The following is a 17,616-nucleotide window of genomic DNA, read 5'->3' as shown; positions in this document are numbered from 1 at the left end:
GGATGGAGCGGGGGAGTGGTGTGGATGGAGGGGCGCGGTGGAGAAACTCTGTGGTAACTGATGAAAGGAGGACACTGTGCGTGCTGCTTAAGGTGCCCGCATCTGTGGCCCCGCCTGCCTCCAGCCTCCCTTCTACCCCCGCCCGCTCCGCCGCCCTCCCGGCCTCCGGCTTCACTTCAAGGCAGACGCCGGGTTCTCGGCCTTGCGCTCCCCCTGGCGGCCGTCACCGGAAGCGCAATTCTACGTGTGCCATACTGGAGTCTACCTGCCAGACACATCCAATAGTACCTCTGATCCCCAGAGCCTCGGCATGGCCTGCCAGTGTGAAGAAATGGAGAGACAACCGCCACCCTCCAAGTACCTTTAACACACGTCTATTGAAATGATGAGAAGAGACAAAACTGTGCAGGCATCTGGCGGATTACAAATACAAACCATTTGGCAAAAAGGTATGCAGAAAAACAGTGTAAATTTATCAGTGACAATTCAAAGGTTCTAGAAAACAGTGAAACGCTCCTCTTAAAAAGGCACTACAGAGCCATTTGGATGACATTTAAATACCATTGTAGAAATAACACAAGAACCACTCCAATATTTCCTTAATAACAGGGTTTAGCGTGTGTTGACATAGTGATAATTAATTTTCCCACCTGCTTGGTCTCCTTCCTTAAATTTTAGGAGCATGATTCCCAAGAAAATGGAGTGTCTTAAATACACACATACACATTTATGTCAAAAGCCCATGTTTATCTATGAACTGTCCTTCTTAAATTTATGTATTTGTCATCCACGGCAACCACAAGGGGCTAAGAAAATAGATTCACCTGGTTGACTGTTCATGTGACACTTGCAGCATAGATATATTGGTGTGTTTAGGGCCCACAGAGCCTGGATCCACCCTTGATAAGTGGTATTTTATGCTTTAAGATATTTTAGTAACGATCATTGGGGGAGGAGGTGACAAATCAGCATCCACCATTCAACAGAAAAGTTTGGAGCACAATAAAGAAAGGTACCTGTCCATGCTGAGGCTGATCTACTTCTTTGACATCATTTATTCACTCTGAGTTTACCAGGCCACAGGCCTCAGCCCTAGCCAGGAATGGGCACATGGGTGTTGGCAACTTGTGACATCATGGGGTGAAATCTCTGATGAGACAGTAGAAGATCATAGTAACAATCATTGCTGCCAATTGAAAAGGAAGCATACAGCATTTCCATCATTAGGGATTATTTTGTTTGGCTGGTTAGTTTTTTAAATTCCACTTGTTTCCTTTTTTTTCACATTTGACTTATTTTTGAGCGTTTGTGCTGAGGGCCCATGGGTTGGGTGAGGGTGCAACAGGGATGCCCCGTACTATAGGGACACTCACTACTCTCCTCAGGTCTTCTTTCTTGCTACATAAAAATCTGGAATTTCTACCCCTTTGGCTCAGCAGACTTAGCCTTTGGTAAAGAGAGGAGTAAGTTAAGAAACACCAAGAGATCCTGGATGATATTTAAAATACTAGGCCACAAAGTACTGCCCAGGCAACAATGAGCCAGACAGAGCAGAGGGTCTCAGGGATGTCGACCCTGTAGGACTGGGGTCCTGCGGGTTTCTGATGAGAGTTCAGGCAGAGTGGCCGCTAGACCAGTGGGTGCAGGTGATGCTCTTCAAGGGGGCTCCTGCTTTTGTTAGAATGTGGGTCTTAGATTGTAATTTCTCCTCTTGACCTGGTGGCTGGTCCCTGGGCAGCCAAAACTGTTCCTGGCCACTGAAAAGCTCCTATATAGCTTTCAGAGATTCTGCACCTTTAACGTCTCAGAAGGGACCTGTAACAACTGCAAATGGGACTTTTAAAAACATATAGGGAGTGTTCCCCTTTTAGAAATTTCTACTACAAATTTATTCAAATGCATTGACCAGGAATTGGCAAATCCAGAGAGTAAACATTTTTGGCTTTGCAGCCCATACTATCTTTATTGCTACTCCCTGTAGCAGAGACACTATGCAAATAAATGATATGCAAATAAATGCAAATGATGGGTGTGGCTATGCTCCGTTGTAAAGAACAAATAGAATGTTGTTTACAAAAACAAGTCATAGGATGCAGTTTCGCCAACACCTGCTCTAAAGCCTAGTTTGAGTTGGTGAATGAATGCAAACAACCTGAATGCCCTTCATAGAGGGACAGGTTAAATACGACATAATCCAACCCTAGAAAGGTGTCATGGACTAAATCGTGTCCCACCCTCCTATCGCCACCACCACCCCCTGCCCCAAATTCCGATGTTCAATTCTTAACCCCAAGGTGACTGTATTTGGAGAAACGGCTTTTAGGGAGGTAATTAAGGTTAAATAAGTTCATAAGGGTGGAGCCCTGATCCGATAGGACTGGTGTCCTTAGGAGAAGAGGAAGAGACAGCAGAGCACTCTCTGTGCGAGGACGGAGGAGATGCTGAGTGAGGACTCAGCCGTCCACCAGCAGAAGGAGGGCGCTCGCCAGAAACCAAACCTCACACCTTGATCTCAGACACCTGGCCTCCAAAACCATGAGAGAAAAATGTCTGTTGTGTAAGCCATGCTGTCTGTGGTGTTCTGCTACGGTGGCCTGAGCTGACTCCACCAAAGGGACACATGCAGCCGAGAAAATGAGTGTGGCGCACCAACGTGCTCCGGTACCGGCAGAAGAAGAGCTCCCAGAAACAGAAGTGAAGAAGTAAGGTGCATAGTTACGTGTATGGGATGGATATGAAGTGAACTATCCATACAGTGGAATATTATTCAGCCACAAAAAGGAATGGAGCTCTGACATGCTCTACAGCATGGATGAACCTCCAAAACATCATGCCGAATGAAAGAAGCCAGACATGAAAGGGCACATGTTCGTTGATTCTATTTATATGAAATGTCCAGAATAGGCAAATTCCTAGAGACAGGAAGCAGATTTGTTGTTGCCAGGGGCTGGGGGGAGGGGGAAATGAGATTGGCAGCTTAATGGAGACAGAGTCTCGTTTTGGGGTTGATGAAAAAGTTTTGGAACTAGGTAGAGGTAGAGTTGCACAACACTGTGAATGTCCTAAATGTACTGGACACTGAAAAATGGTACATTTTATACAAAAAGACAACGAATAAGGTGAGGACGTGGAGAAAATAGAACCCTCGTGCACTGTTGGTGGGATCGCACATTGGTGCAGCTGCTATGGAAAATGAATGGTAGGAAGGTTCCCCCCAAAATTAAAAATAGAATTACCAAATAATCTAGCAATTCCACTTCTGGGTATTCACCTAAAAATTCAAATCCAAAAAGAAATATGCACTCCTATATTTCAGTGTTATTTACAATAGCCAATGTATAGATATAACCTAAGTTCCCATCAGTAGACGACTGGATAAAGAAGTGATGTATAGACACAATGGAATATTACTCAGCCATAAAAAAGAATGAAGTCTTACCATTTGCAACCTCATGGATGGACCTAGTAGGTATTATGTTAAGTGAAATAAGTCACACAGAGAAAGACAAATACATAATTTGACTTATATGTAGATTCTAAAAACCAAAACCAATGAAAAAACAAAACAGAAACAAACTCATAGATACAGAGAACAAACTGATGGTTGCCAGAGGGAAGGGGATAAAGGGAAAGAGTGAAAAAGTGAAAGGATTAGGAAGTACAGACTGCCGATTATAAAATCAGTGAATCATGGGGGTGTAATATATTGTAAAAGAAATATAGTCAATAATATCAAAATAACTATGTACAGTGAAAGGTGATTACTAGACTTATCATGGTGATCAATTTTAGGTGTACCAGAAACAGAGGCCTCCCAGTGGCCTCTGGGTTGAGCACACAGCTCTGTTCTTGCAACTCCCGTGGAATGTCATCTCCAGGGCTCATCAGCTCAGGAAGGGGAAAGGGTGCATTATCGCCCCCAACCCCTAAATCCGTGTCTACCCGGAGCCTCAGAATGTGCCCTTACTTAGAAATACGATCATTGTGGATGCAGTTAGTTAGGGATCTCAAGATGAAATCAATCTGGATTTAGGGTGGGTTTGGATCCTAAATCCAATAGGCTTTGGAGTTTCAATGATGTGGAAAATTGATCCCAAGGTGTTGCTAAGAGGATGCGACAGGTCCCAGAACAATCCCAACTTTGAGAAATTAGCCCAGATACCTGTTCTGTAGAGAAAAATGACCAGAAGGGAATCCACAAAAATGCCAGCATCGGTGGGCACCAGGGCAACATTTTTCTTTTTTTCTTCTGGAGTCTTTTCTGGAAATGTTCAAAAATGGTCTATAATTAACATGTATTCCTCTGAAACGCAGAAAAAAAAAATGTTAAGAACACGGAAAGACGTTATGATTATTTGTAAAAGGGGACCCAGGGATCGAAAGATTGGACACCGGATGACCGTCTTCGGATGACGCCTCTGCATTCTTGGCAGGGTTTTCTCGCCATCTCAGGGGATGCTCCTGACTGAGCCTGGCGGGGATATTGGAAGCCACGACCTCATTTTGGACCACGTGAGTGAAAGAATTTGAAGAAACAAAAACCAGCTTTGACCCAAAATTTAGCCAGGACCTCGGGGTCATGAAAAAACAATCCCGCCCAGCACAGGAATTTCTCCCGCAGGCTGTGTTCAGACTGTTTTCTATGGTTCTCTCTTAAAAGATCTGAGAGAGAGATGGTGTACACGTTTCTTGGAGCCTTTGCTCCATGCCAGGCGCTTAACAAATGGTTTGGAATCTCCTCTCCCAGCCTTGGAGGTAGGTGCTGTGGTTGCACCGAATTTACAGATGGAAAACCAGAGGCACAATGAGGGAAACTTCGTGCCCCAGGCCACACTGCAGAAATTCGAAGGCTGGTCTTCTGAGTTTAAAGTCAGGGCTTCTTTCTGATGGGTGGTGTCTGGCTGTTCACTAATTCATTCAACGAGTATCCATTGAGTACCTAGTGTATGCCAACCTCTGTGCCACACAAGATAGAACAGTGTCTGCCATCCTGAACTCAGATATTTTAAGGACCCAGATGTATGAACAGATCATTACAAATTGGACCTGGCTCTGTCTGAGAACATCAGGTGATGGGACTCACTATCTGACAAAACAATGTGGTTCATTATTGCTGGGTTACAGTGTGACCTCCTTCATTCCTTGGGCTGCGAAGTGCTCAGACCTCCATGAGGCCAAGGGCACTCCGAACCTTGGAAGACCAGCCTTATATCTGCATCTTTATCTCCTCCTCCTGGGCCTGGCTTCTGGAGTCTGCCGGGGGTGGCCTCTGACCCTTCACTTTCGGCCCTTCTGACACGAGAAGACCCTCGAGGCATCACAGGACCCCTTTTAATGTGTTTATCATAGACAAATGGAGCAACTGGCACCAATGTCTGACTTCCATTATTTCAAACAAAATGAAGTCTGGCCATTTTTCATCAGAAAACTGTTATGATTCCACTCATATAAAATATCTAGAATAGGCAAGCTTATAAAGACAGAGGTAAAAGTTTACCAGGGATCAGGAGAGAAAGTTTTTACTAGGTGGGTACAGAATTTCTGCTTGGGGCCATGAAAAATCTTGGAAATAGATAGCGGCGATGGTCGCACAGCCTTGTAAATGTAACCAATGCCACTGAATCGTACACTTTAAACAGTGAAAATGTCAAATCTTATATCACATATATATTTTACCACAATTTTAAAAAGCATAAAAAAGTAACCCGTGCTTAGTCTTAAAACATTTAAACACTGTAAAAATCAAGTCGCGTTAAAACTCACATATTCCTCCAAATTTTTCTACTTTATATTCACCTTTATAACTTATTATTATTTTAAATAATCTGGGTCCTCTCCATGTCATCCTGCCCCACAATTTCAAGGATTCTTGTCTCCTGTCTTCACTGGATGTCTTCAGAACCTGGTACACAGTAGGAGCACAATAAAGAGCCATCGACTCTTTATTTGAGCTTCAGCGAAATGAGAAAACCCCCGTGTCCACAGCCTAGAGATCTGGGTGCAGCCTTGGCTCTGGCCTTCACTGGCTGTGGGACCCTGATCCGCTGCTTGGCCTCAGTATACCTGAGTTTTACCTGCAAAATGGGCTCAAGAAGTATTTTCACATGAAGATGTGGATAAGTCGATCCTCTCATTCAGTGCTGGCGGGAATACACGGTGGGATAGCCACTTTGGGAAACAATCTGGCAGCTCCGCGAAAGCTTAAATATAGAATTTCCAGGTGACCCTCTAGATAGGCACCTAAGAGGAATGAAAACATACATCCTTGCACTCAGGTATTCAGAGGGGCACTATTTACAGTAGCCAACGGGTGGGAACAGCCCAAACATCCCTCCACAGGATGAACAGATAAACATTGCGGTCTAACCACACAGTGGAATATTATTCAGCCACAGTCAGAAATTCAGTTCTGACACAGGCTACAACGAGGATGAACCCGGAACACATTTCACTAGGTGAAAGAAGCCACATGCAAAAGAACACATATTGTGTTATTCCAGTCGTACGAAAGCCCAGAATTTAGTAGGTTACTGGTTGCTTAGGGCTCAGGGGACAAGGGACAAGGGACCGGCGAGTGAGATCTAAAGGGTACAGGGTTGTTTGGCTTTTTTCAGGTGATGAAAATGTTTTATAATTGCCTCTGATGATGGTTGCAGGCGTCTGTGAACGTACTAAATTGAAAACCATTGAATTGTACACTTTAAATGGGGCATTGTATGATATGTGAATGAAATCTCAATAAAGCTATTTTTTAAAAATAGTTTTTGCTTCTGAGCTGGGATTGAGGAGAAGCTGCGGGCCGAGGGAGCCTCAGGGTCAGCTGACAGCTGTCTATCCACCCGAGTAAACTTGAAAGACTGAGGAGGGAGGAGACGCCCAGGGAAACGGCGCCCATAGCTCCACCCAGAAGGCTGAGGTCAGGTCAGTCCAGCCCCAAACTAGTAACCATTTCCTTTATATCCTTAAAGAAATGGGCTGTGACCTTAATTTGTGGCCTGAAACCACAGAGGTTTCCTTTGTGGAATCTCCCGTTTCACATAGGAAGTTTTTTTTTTTTTTTCAGGGTTTTTTTTTTTTTTTTTTTTTTTTGAAGCAAGCACAGTGGCTTCTGTCGCCCTGAGATCTGGCCCTAACCCTCCTGGAGGCCCCCTCTCCTCTCTGCACCACTGGCTCTGGCCTGTTAATCACAGTCCCCTGAGACTTTCTGCTTCACCCATGTCACCTTCTGGACCCGGGCTGGCTCTGCCTTCATCGGACTCATTTTCACTTAGTTTCCTTATTTCCAAACATAGTTCCATCCGCGGTCCTGTAGGGCAGGGCTTTATCACACGGATTGGAGGGGACACAATTCAGTCTCTGAAAGGAAGTGTGACCAGGAAGGGAAGGCAGCTAGTAAAGGCGGTGTTAGGGCTGGTGAGCCCCAAGGGCAGCTGGTACCCCCGGGAGACAGCATAGGACGTGAAGGACGTGCACCTGCAGGCAAGGGAGCTGGCGATTTATCCATCGACGCCCCACCCCCAATCCCGTCAGCCACTGGCTGAGGGCTGCCCCCTGGAGGCATTAATTCTCAGGTACTTCTCCCCTGCTCTGTGCAGCCTCCAGGGAAAACTGTCTGACGAAGGCATCTGGATATTGGAGCAGAGCCTGTGAGGATCTCAATGGCAAGGTCCACGGCTACCAAACTCCTATTCATCCCTCAGTTTTCAGCGTCACCTCCACAGGTAGACTTCCTTGATTTCCCCCACCCTTTTTATACATGCTCATTAAACCTAGGCCTATCTGATCCAGAATCTGAGTGTTTAGTCCTATGCCACAGTTGTCCCCAAGGCCACATCAGGAGATAAATGACCACTTCTCTGAGTCTTGGTTTTCTCGTCTGCAAAATGGGAGTGGTGGACCAGTGAGAATAAAGCCGGGCTGGATTCACAGCACAGGGCTGAGCCTGGCCTGAAAGAATCCCAGGTCAGTCCTGCCACCCACTGCAGGGTCTGCCATCTGCCTCGGGAGAGGTACAAACAGGATGGCTATGAGCACAGGGCTGGACTCTCCTGGGACTGGGTTCAAATCCCAGCTCTGCTACTTACCTGCTATATGGCCTTCAAAAGGCGACCTCACCTTTCTGAGCCTTAGGTTGATTTATTGAGCAACTATTATGGCAGGCTCTGTTCTAGGACTGGGGACACGGGTGTCAGCAAGGCAGACAAGCGTTCGTTCGTGTCTGTAGCTGACATTCCCCTTCATTGTGGTGGCACGGGGGAGGGGAGAACATGGGGTGGGGTGGCGACAATAAATATGATGTATAATATAACGTGAAATGGCAAGTGGAGAGATGAGCCATACAGGAAAATAAAGCAGGGCAGAGGATCACTTCTACTGAGTGCTCAGAGGTGTCTCTGGGGACATGGCCTTTAAATAGAGACCTGAAAGAGGAGTGACAGGGGAGCCCTGTCACTTCATTCCAGGCCGAGAAAACAGCAAGTGCAAAGGCCCTGAGCTCAGTAGTGTGTGGCACAAGGAGGCCCGTGTGGCTAGAGCTGAGTGAGCGAGGGGGGGAGGGGGAGGGGAGGAGGGCAGGGAGGGGACGGACAGATCACACAGGGCCTTGTGGGCTGCGGGGAGGACTTGGGCTTTTACCCTCAGTGAGGTGGGAGCCACGGAGGATTCTGAGCTAGGAAGGATGTGTTCTCACTCGGGTGCTCACAGGAGCTCTCTGGTGGCAGCAGGAAGGACAGAGTGTGGGAGGTGAGGGCAGAGATTACCGCCCTGGTCCAAGTGAGCAATGAAAGAGGCTGACCCAGAGTGGGGGATGGAAGAAGAAGAAGAGAGAAGTGTTCAGATTCTGGCTAGATCCCAAAGGTAGAACCGACAGGCTATCTGTTGGGGGCAAGGGCACCTCCTGTATCTGACAATGATCAATTACAGGAACCGTCATGTCCTGCCCCACCCCCTATCTAGGGAAAGCTTTCGATCACGTTATCACACACTCATTTGCTTTCACCCAGCACATGCTCAGAGCAACGCAGGACATTATCCTGATAACTGTGGCCAACCTAGTAGCTGAAAAGTGGTCTCTCATTTAAATCTGCATGTCTCTGCTCATCAGTGAGTGTGAGCATCTCTTTGTAAGCTTGTGCACCTTCTGGGCTTCCTCTAAAAAAAAACCCCAAAAAACTATTAAGGTGTGATTGACATACAAAAGGCTGTAACATTTAATGTATACAACATGACAGTTTCGAGTTTGGTGGGCTCCTCTTTTGTACATTACTTGTTGCTGTTCTTGACACATTTTCTCTATGGGGGTGGGGGCTGTCCTGTTCTGGTGGATTTGCAGAAGTTCCTCCAGGCTTGGTTGGTTTCAGACCTTGCAGAGGTTATCACTTATAAAACAGGCAACTGGAGGGCATTTTCGATCAAACACAGGTCCCATCCATTTTGCCTCATAGTCCCTCTCAAGTCTGCCCACCTCTCTCCACCGCCAGCCCCTGACTTTGTTCCTTCAGGCCGCCACCATCTCGTCTTTGTCACCTCCAGTCTTTCTCATTCCAAATAACCCTCCACTTTAGATCCAGGGCAATCTTTCTAAAACAAGATTTAGAAAGTCTGGCTGCCTCCCTCTCCTGCTCCAAATCTTCTCATGACACCCCAGTGCCCTTAAGATAAAGTCTGGTTAGATCCCACCAACTTCTCCAGTTGCCTTTCTCTCCAGTTTTTATCTCAAAAATGGTTCAATCCCTCTTCCTCTCTCTCTCTCTCTCTTTCCCTCTCTCTCCCTCTCTCTGAATCTCTGTCTCTCTCTCTGTCTCTGTCTCTCCCTGTCCTTCTGTCTGTCTGTCTGTCTGTCTGTCTGTCTCTCTCTCTCTCACACACACACACACACACACACCCGCCTCTTCTCCGGGCCTCTGCTCATGCTGTTCCCACCTGCCCGACTGCAGCACAGTCTTCAGGTCTCAGCTTAGACGGCCCCTCCTCTGAAAAGCCCTCGGCTGCGTCAGACATTGCTGCGCATGTGGGATCCCCCCATTACAGCCCCGATTACAGACTCATCATCGCCGCATCCGCTGTCAGCTCCAAAACTCCAGAACACCCCTAGAATTTCCTCATGCTGCCCCTTCGTAGTCAGCCCCTCCCCAGCCCAGACACGCGCGGATCTGCTCTCCCCCACTGCAGTTCTGTCTTCCCGAGAGACATATAAATGGAATCACACAATACGCAGCCTTTTGAGTGCCTCCTCTTTCACTGCAGCATGAAGCATTGAGCATAAAGCTTTGTTGCCTGTGTCAATAGCCTGTTCTATTCTGTTACTGAAGGATATTCCATTGTAAGGATGGACCCGAGTTTGTTTTACACTCACCCATTGAAAGACAGTTGGGTTGTTTCCAGCTATCGGTGATTATAAATCAAGCTGCTATAAACATTTATGTACAGGCTTTTCTGCAAATGTAAATCTTCATTTCTAAGTATGCAGCAGTGGAATTGCAGGGTCGTATAGTGGTTGCACGTTTAGTGTTTTAAGAACCACCAAATTTTTCCAGAGCCACTGTACCATTTTTGCATTCCCAACAGCAGCAGCATCCGAGGGGGCCAGTTTCTCCGCATCCTCCCCAGCACTTGATATTGCTGGTATTTTTAGTTTAGCTGTTCTAAAGCTGGCATTGTGAGCCGAAGTGCAGGCTTTGAACCCAAGCATCTGAGCGTCGTAACGGCTGCATGGTGCTGCCTCCTTTTCTTGGCAGAGCCATTTTCTAGAGCTAAAAGAAGCAGCTGGGCTGGGGAAAACTAGATTCATCTAGAAGACGGAGTTTCGCTGAAATCATTGCCGCCTGCTCCAAAAGGTTGCGCTCAGGAGGAGATGCCACAGGCAGGAGGGTGGCATTCGGGGGCAAGAGGTGGCTCTGTCCTCAGACCCAAACTCGACCACTTGTCAGTTGGGTGGCCCGAGGCTCGCTGAGCCCTAGCTGCATCATCTTGTGAATGTATCTTGGAGCTGTGGTGTCCCCTGGAGCCGTGGCCAGCCAGAAGAAAGTTCCGGCAAAGTTCACCTTAGCCCCTCACAGTCGACTCACTCTTGCTCTTCGACAGTGGAAGAGGCGTCACAGGGACCCCGATGGAGAAACAGTTATTTCAGGGAGCAGTCCAGAGGACTTGGGCGGCTCGCGTGGCCTCAGTTTCCTCAACCACCAAAAGGGATCAAGAATATGATCCCATATTGCAGCCTGAGTAAAGAAGGATATGATGCCTTCCCAGAACGTTATTTAGCAAGAAAAAGAAAGAAGTTCTCAAGTCATAAAAAGACACGCAGGAACCTTAAATGCATATTGCTAAGTGAAAGAATTCACTCTGAGAAGACTACATGCCGTTTGATTCCAACCACGTCACATTCTGGAAAAAGCAAAACTATGGGGACATAAAAAGAACAGTGGCCTTGTCTACAGCCATGCCACCCTGAGCAAGCCCAAACCCGTCTGATCTCAGAAGCTAAGCAGGGTCGGGCCTGGTTAGTACTTGGATGGGAGACCACCTAGGAAGACCAGGCGCTGTAGGCGTAAAAAATTTAAAAAAAAAAAAAGAGATTGTAAGCTGACAAGGTCCTTGCAATCTATGAGGTCAACCAAGGGTTGCCTCCCTGAAAAATAAATAAATAAATAAATAAAAATAAAAACAAATGAACAAACAAATAAAAGAACAGTGGTCTCAAGGGTTCAGGGGAGGGAGGGTTGACTAGAGGATTTTTTAGAGCAGTAAAACTATTCTGTATGATACCACAATGGTGGATACATGTCATTATACACTTGTGCAAACCCACAGAATGTACAACACCAAGGGTGAACTCTAACGCGGACCACAAACTTTAGTTAATAATAATGCATCCATTTTGGTTCATCAGTTGTAACAAATGTACCTCACTCAAGTAAGATGTCATAATAGAGGAAAGTGTCTGGGGCAAGGAGATATATGGAAACTTTCTGTATTACCTGCTCAATTTTCTGTAAACTGAAACCTCTCTAAAAAATAAAGCCTATTCATTTAAAAAAGAAACAGTGCCTCCCCTTCTCTTTACCCCAGCCTCACTAGCCTCTTGGAGTTCTTTGAAGAAGATATCTAGAAAATCAAGTAAACATGAGTGTATACATTTTCCCCTAACATTTTACAAAAGGGGGCTTCCTATACACACCGCTTTGCACCTTGTTTTCCTTATTCCAATCTGTTCCATATGTGCTACATAGATGTTGTTCTCATGGTTTCTTTTATTGAAACATAATTCTCATTCTTTTTCACAGCTGCATAGTATTCCACTGGACAGAAAGAGTAGAGCCAGCCCTATGTGCATAGCTATTACCAATCCTGGCTGTGTAGTCAACACGGCCACTTGTCCTCATTGTTTTCCATGTAAAGACTAGATTTTTAGAAGTGGACTCTCTAAGTCCAAAGGTTCATGGGTTTATAATTTTGAAACATCCATCCTATTTGTCCTCCATTTCACATTTACTTAAGGACACCTCTGCCAGCGACAAATGTGAGAATCAGATCTTCCTAAAATAAATCGGAAGGCATCCCTACCTCGCCCTTCACCTCCGCCACTGCTCCCCACTGGGCTATGCCCAGGCCTCATGGGAGACCATGAAAGACCTGGGCCTGCAAAACCATCACCCTCCAGTCTCACCCTCTCCTCTCTGCCTCCCACAAAGGGAACTTCTCCTTCTCTTCTCCATCTTTACCTTGCTAGCCCCTCTGCCCAAAACTCCATCCCTTTCTGATTATGCCTGGTCAACACCCACTTGAATTTTATGTCTCAGCACTGACATCACCTCCTTCCAGTAGCCCCCCCATGCCTGGCATACAGCAGATGCTCAATAAATACTGGTGGAATGAATGTATGAATGAATGAGTCAGGAAAAGGGAGAGAACAGGCTTACAGGACAGATGAGGGGGTCTGTAGGCCACAGGGAGGGGTATGTTTCCCTCACAGGGCAATTGGGAGCCACAGCAGGCTTTAAGCAGAGGAGAAGCATGATGGGAAATTCCTCTTACAGGGGCACCTTTTGTGACATGGGCCCTTAACAGTGTAAGTTTGTAAATGCATACACATACAATAAAACACCTCGATGATAAAGGAAATCCATTACAAACCCATTACTTTGGGATACAGTTATCAAAATATGTTTTAATTTTGATGAAATTTGTGCATCTTTCTATACACACTAAATAGCGAGGCCGAGTGGCAGATCTAGTGACTGTTTCATCATAGAAGCAGAATGAATGTGAGTGATGAGAGTTTTTCTCCTCCAAATTCACAGACCCTCCTGACTTCTATTTGAAGACCTGTTGGGTGTCTGAAGACTCTGATGAAGACTCCCAGGACTTTGGGATGTGGTGAGAGCAAAACTAGACAGAGGCGTCACCGAGGGGGATAAGGAGTGATTTCCAGGGACAGTGGATAAGCATCCAGACAGACAAGCTTCCGGCGGCTGGGCCATCTGTTCAAAGACAAACAGGAAGCCTGTGGCCTGCCCCTCTGGCCTCTCTGGGCCCAGCCTTTGTTTTTGTGATTTAAACTCCCAAAGGCAGGACACCCCATTCAGTTTCGGGCTTCCTTCCCCCGCTCCAGAAATAGCAGAAAAAACAATCTGACAAGGCAGCATCTCCCCAGGTTCTGTGCTCAGAGTCTCCTTGGTTCTGTGTTTTCATGACAACACCTCTTGAGCCCCCATCACAGCCCCAGCAAGCCAGCTCAGAGCGTACCATCCACATTTCACAGATGAGGAAACTGGGGCCCAGCATGGCCCCAGGTCACCCAGCCTGGCTGTGGCCAAGCCAGGACTGGAATCCAGGTCTCTTTGGACTCCAGGTCTTGCTTGTGACCGTTCCTACTCTGAGCTCACCACTGACAGCAAGACATCCATTCATTCATTTATTCATTCATCAAGTGATTTGCCAAGTTGCCAAAATGCATCTGAAGAATCAGGGGAGTGGTTTCCCCTAACACAATGGACGACCCAGTTCAAGTCCTATGACTCCAATGTTTGATTTTAGGCCAATGGCTGCTCCTCTCTCAGCCTCAGTTTCCCACACCTGTAGGTCGATGACCAGGGATGATGACACCGCCTCTGGGGTTAGTTGGAGCCTGCCGACCGTCAGGAGACACTTACTGAATAGGCATCCCTTGCACCTTTCTCCCCGCCACCTCACCTCACCTGCTTCCTCCCCACACTCACCTCTCCTTGTGGTGAGAAGTTTGCTGCCTGTGGGCAGGAGAGCTGGGGGCAGGGCAAAAGTCCTGGGCTGGGTGGTCTTGTTATTCCCACCACAAGCTCCAGGGGGCAGTGGGCACCCACATTTAGTCCCCCCACTACCACCACCACCACCACCTGCTGCCCGCACCCCTGTTTGGGAAGCGACGAGTTGATCACTCTGCCACCAGGCCGGGTCCTCCCACCACCCTGATGGCGGAAACGGGAGGCACCAGGGGACAGGGAGGCATCAGGGTCCTCTGGCCACTAGATCCCTGTCCCATTCTGCCTCATTCATTCTTTCTCGAGCACCTATCATAGTCCTCTGCTGGGTGCTGGGGACACAGCAGTGACAGAAAAATTCTTGCTCTGATAAAGCTGACATTCAAGTGGGGAAACGGACAACATGGAACTACACAGTTTCAACCGAGGGTGGTTAGGGCTGTGTTGGAAAACCCAGGGCCCAGTGGGAGGGGGCCCGGAGGAGGTATGGGCCCGGCCTGGGCAGGAGAGGCGGTCCAGGAAGAGGAGTTCATTCATGTAACGAATCGAGGGGGATGTCTACGGCCATGCCACCCTGAACAAGCCTGATCTCGTCTGATCTCGGAAGCTAAGCAGGGTCGGGCCTGGTTAGTACTTGGATGGGAGACCACCTAGGAAGACCAGATGCTGTAGGTGTAAAAAATAAAAAAATAAGTGATTGTAAGTTGACAAGTTCCTTGCAATCTGTGAGGTCAACCAAGGGTTGCCTTGCCTAAAAAAAAAAAAAAAAAAAGTGGGAGAGGTAGGGGAAATGGTGCTCCCAGCAGAGGATATGGCCTGTAGTAGGGTCTAGAAGCAGCTGCATACACACCTTCCCCCACCCCGCCCCTGGCGCGCGTGCGCGCACACGCACACACACACACACACACACACACACACACACACACACACAGAAAGATAAGAAAACACATTATAACGCTACACTGATTCCAGTAGTGAAGTCCTGGAACAAGCACTGACAGCAGATCAGGAAAACAAAAGAGAGAGGCCAGAAATAGATATTTATGGAGTGTCAACTATGTGCCATGTGCTGGGGACCTCTTGGAGACAAATAACCTAGCCACTTGGATACAGGGCATGTAACGGGGGACATGAAGTCAGCTGTGGGAGGCAGGATGTCCAAGGTGAGATTTAAGGGATGGAGAAGGGGTCAGATGAGGAGTGAGTAGAACGGCATTCCAGGTGGAGAGACCAACACTCAGCATCAGTGTGAAGAGAGATGGTCTTCAGCTCCAACCCATTGCTCACGCAGATGTTCAACTTGCCAGCAAGTCGATCTGTAAGAACCCACCCACTTCTGGCCATCTCCTCAGGCCTACCCCTGCCCAGCCTGGTCATCATCTGCCTGAATCGGTACAGTCCTTCCTCCCAGGTCTGCAGGCTCCCACGCAGCCAAAGGAGGCCAAAGTCCCCACCAAGCCTGGCCTATGTTTGAGCAGCTGTCTGGGTTACCCCAGTCCCGCCTGGCTGAGTCAAACCCATACGTACCCTGAAGAGGAACTGCCTCGTCGATCAGGTCTGGCAGGCACTGGGGTGGTGCTGGGCTCCAGGCAGCTGGGCAGGGCTTCTACTCGGAGCGACCATCGCAGTCATGTTTCCACAGGACTTGGAGCTGCTTCAGCGTGGAATCAGCCCCCATGAAGCCTGGTGTTCCTAGTGTCCGTGCCTTGTGCTATGTCTGACCACAAGCTGTCCTGGAGCAGATGAGGAAATGGAGACTCGAGAGGTTAAGACATTTACCCTGGGTCACACAGCCTGGCCCGGATTAGGACCTGGCTGGTATTTAGAGACAAGCACTTTGGGGTCAGGTTCCCTGGGTCACAGATCTAGGAATCACAGGTCTGACACTGATTCACTGGGGGAAACGGGGCGAGTCACTCTGCCTCTCTGGGCCTCAGATTCCTCATCTGCAGGAGGGAGATGATGATGGCCGCCCCCGTGGGAAGGGGAACAGCACACGCAAAGGTGGAGCTGTGTGCCAGTGTTTAGGGAAACATCGAGGAAGTGGCAGCTGGAGTGTGAGGAAGGGAAGACGGGAGGACAGGGAGGTGACAAGGGCAGATCGTGCAGGGCCTTGTGGGCCACGGTAAGGACTTTGGCTTTTATCCTGAATGAGGTGGGAGCTGTGGAACATTCTAAGCAGAGGAGGCACACAGCCTGACTCAGGTGTTCCCAGGCTCCTTCTGGCCACTGAGGGGGTAACAAACTGTGCAGGGCGAGGGCAGAACCAGGACACCAGGCATGATGGAGCTGGACTGGAATGAGGCAGAGGGGTGGGGAGAAATGCGCCAACCTTTGCTCATTTGCACGTTTCCTGTTTAGCCTGCTCCCAGCAGCATGAGACTTGAGGTAGGGACTTTAGCCTGGGAGTCTGCAGGTTGAGGTAAGGGTGACTTGGGGTGGGGCACAGCAGGGAGTGATTGGCAGGGTCACAAATGGCATCTCCCATGCCAAAGTGGCTGGACCACTCTGGCAGGTGTGTAGGCTGCTGACACACATGTGCACGTGTCACATGCCAGGCTGGGACCAACCCTGCTGTGCCCTCCCTGGCCTAAGGCTAAGTGGCAGGGTATGAGGGTTCCCCCACAATCTAGGCCTCTCTCCTGAGAGCTCAGGATCTGACGCTGATCCACTGGGAAACTGGGGCAAGTCGCTGCTTCTCTGGGCCTCAGTTTCCTCGTCTGTAAAAGAGGGATAACAACAGCATCCACTCACGGGAAAGGGTGGTAAGAGCACAGGCAAAGGGAACAGCTGTGCTCTAGTGTTTCTCAGTTTCATCTCTCCCTAGGACGAGGCTGGAAGGGCCATCAGGAGGAGGAATCTGCTCCTGAGAGACAGAGGTGAGCAAGGCATCGGCACATTCAGAACGAGTGGCGCTGGATAATTCTCCAAGACTGCTGCGTTGGGGCGGGGAGAGGGGCCACTGGGGAGAAAGCTGAGACCACAGAGGAGCCAAAACAGCCCCACATCAGGCCTGGGCAAGCGCCCTAACACCTCTGTGCCTCAGTTTACTCATCTGTAAAATGGGAGAAACGAGAGTTCTGGTCGCACATGTGAACCGCAGGGCAGCGTTTAATAAACACTCGAGATTATACTCATCTGTAAAATGACTCGAGATTATACTTATTACGGTGACTATGGTTATTATTAGTCAGAAGGCAGAATAAGCCTCCCCCGGAGTCTGAGACCCCGCCCCCACATCACCCCGGGTCTCAGTCCCGGCTCCGCTGCTCCCCTCTCCCCGCGGAACTTCAGTTTTCCCATTTCAGCCCCAAGGGCGCGGGGGCGACAGGGGGACCGCGCCCCTCCGGCCGGCAGGGGCAGCACGGAGCGGCCAGGGGCA

The 17,616-nt window shown here is 48.4% G+C and overlaps 2 pseudogenes; both read left to right on the top strand.

Annotated features, from left to right (window-relative positions):
- Positions 1–11,427: 11,427 nt before the first annotated feature.
- LOC111731685 lies at positions 11,428–11,546 on the top strand (annotated as a pseudogene).
- Positions 11,547–14,790: 3,244 nt separating this feature from the next.
- On the top strand, positions 14,791–14,909 carry LOC111731698 (annotated as a pseudogene).
- The last annotated feature ends 2,707 nt before the right edge of the window (positions 14,910–17,616 follow it).

Source organism: Pteropus vampyrus, unplaced genomic scaffold, assembly GCF_000151845.1.
Source record: "Pteropus vampyrus isolate Shadow unplaced genomic scaffold, Pvam_2.0 Scaffold391, whole genome shotgun sequence".
Lineage (NCBI taxonomy): Eukaryota > Metazoa > Chordata > Mammalia > Chiroptera > Pteropodidae > Pteropus > Pteropus vampyrus.
Note: the sequence above shows the minus strand (reverse complement) of the source record. Positions and strands in the feature narration are given on the sequence as shown.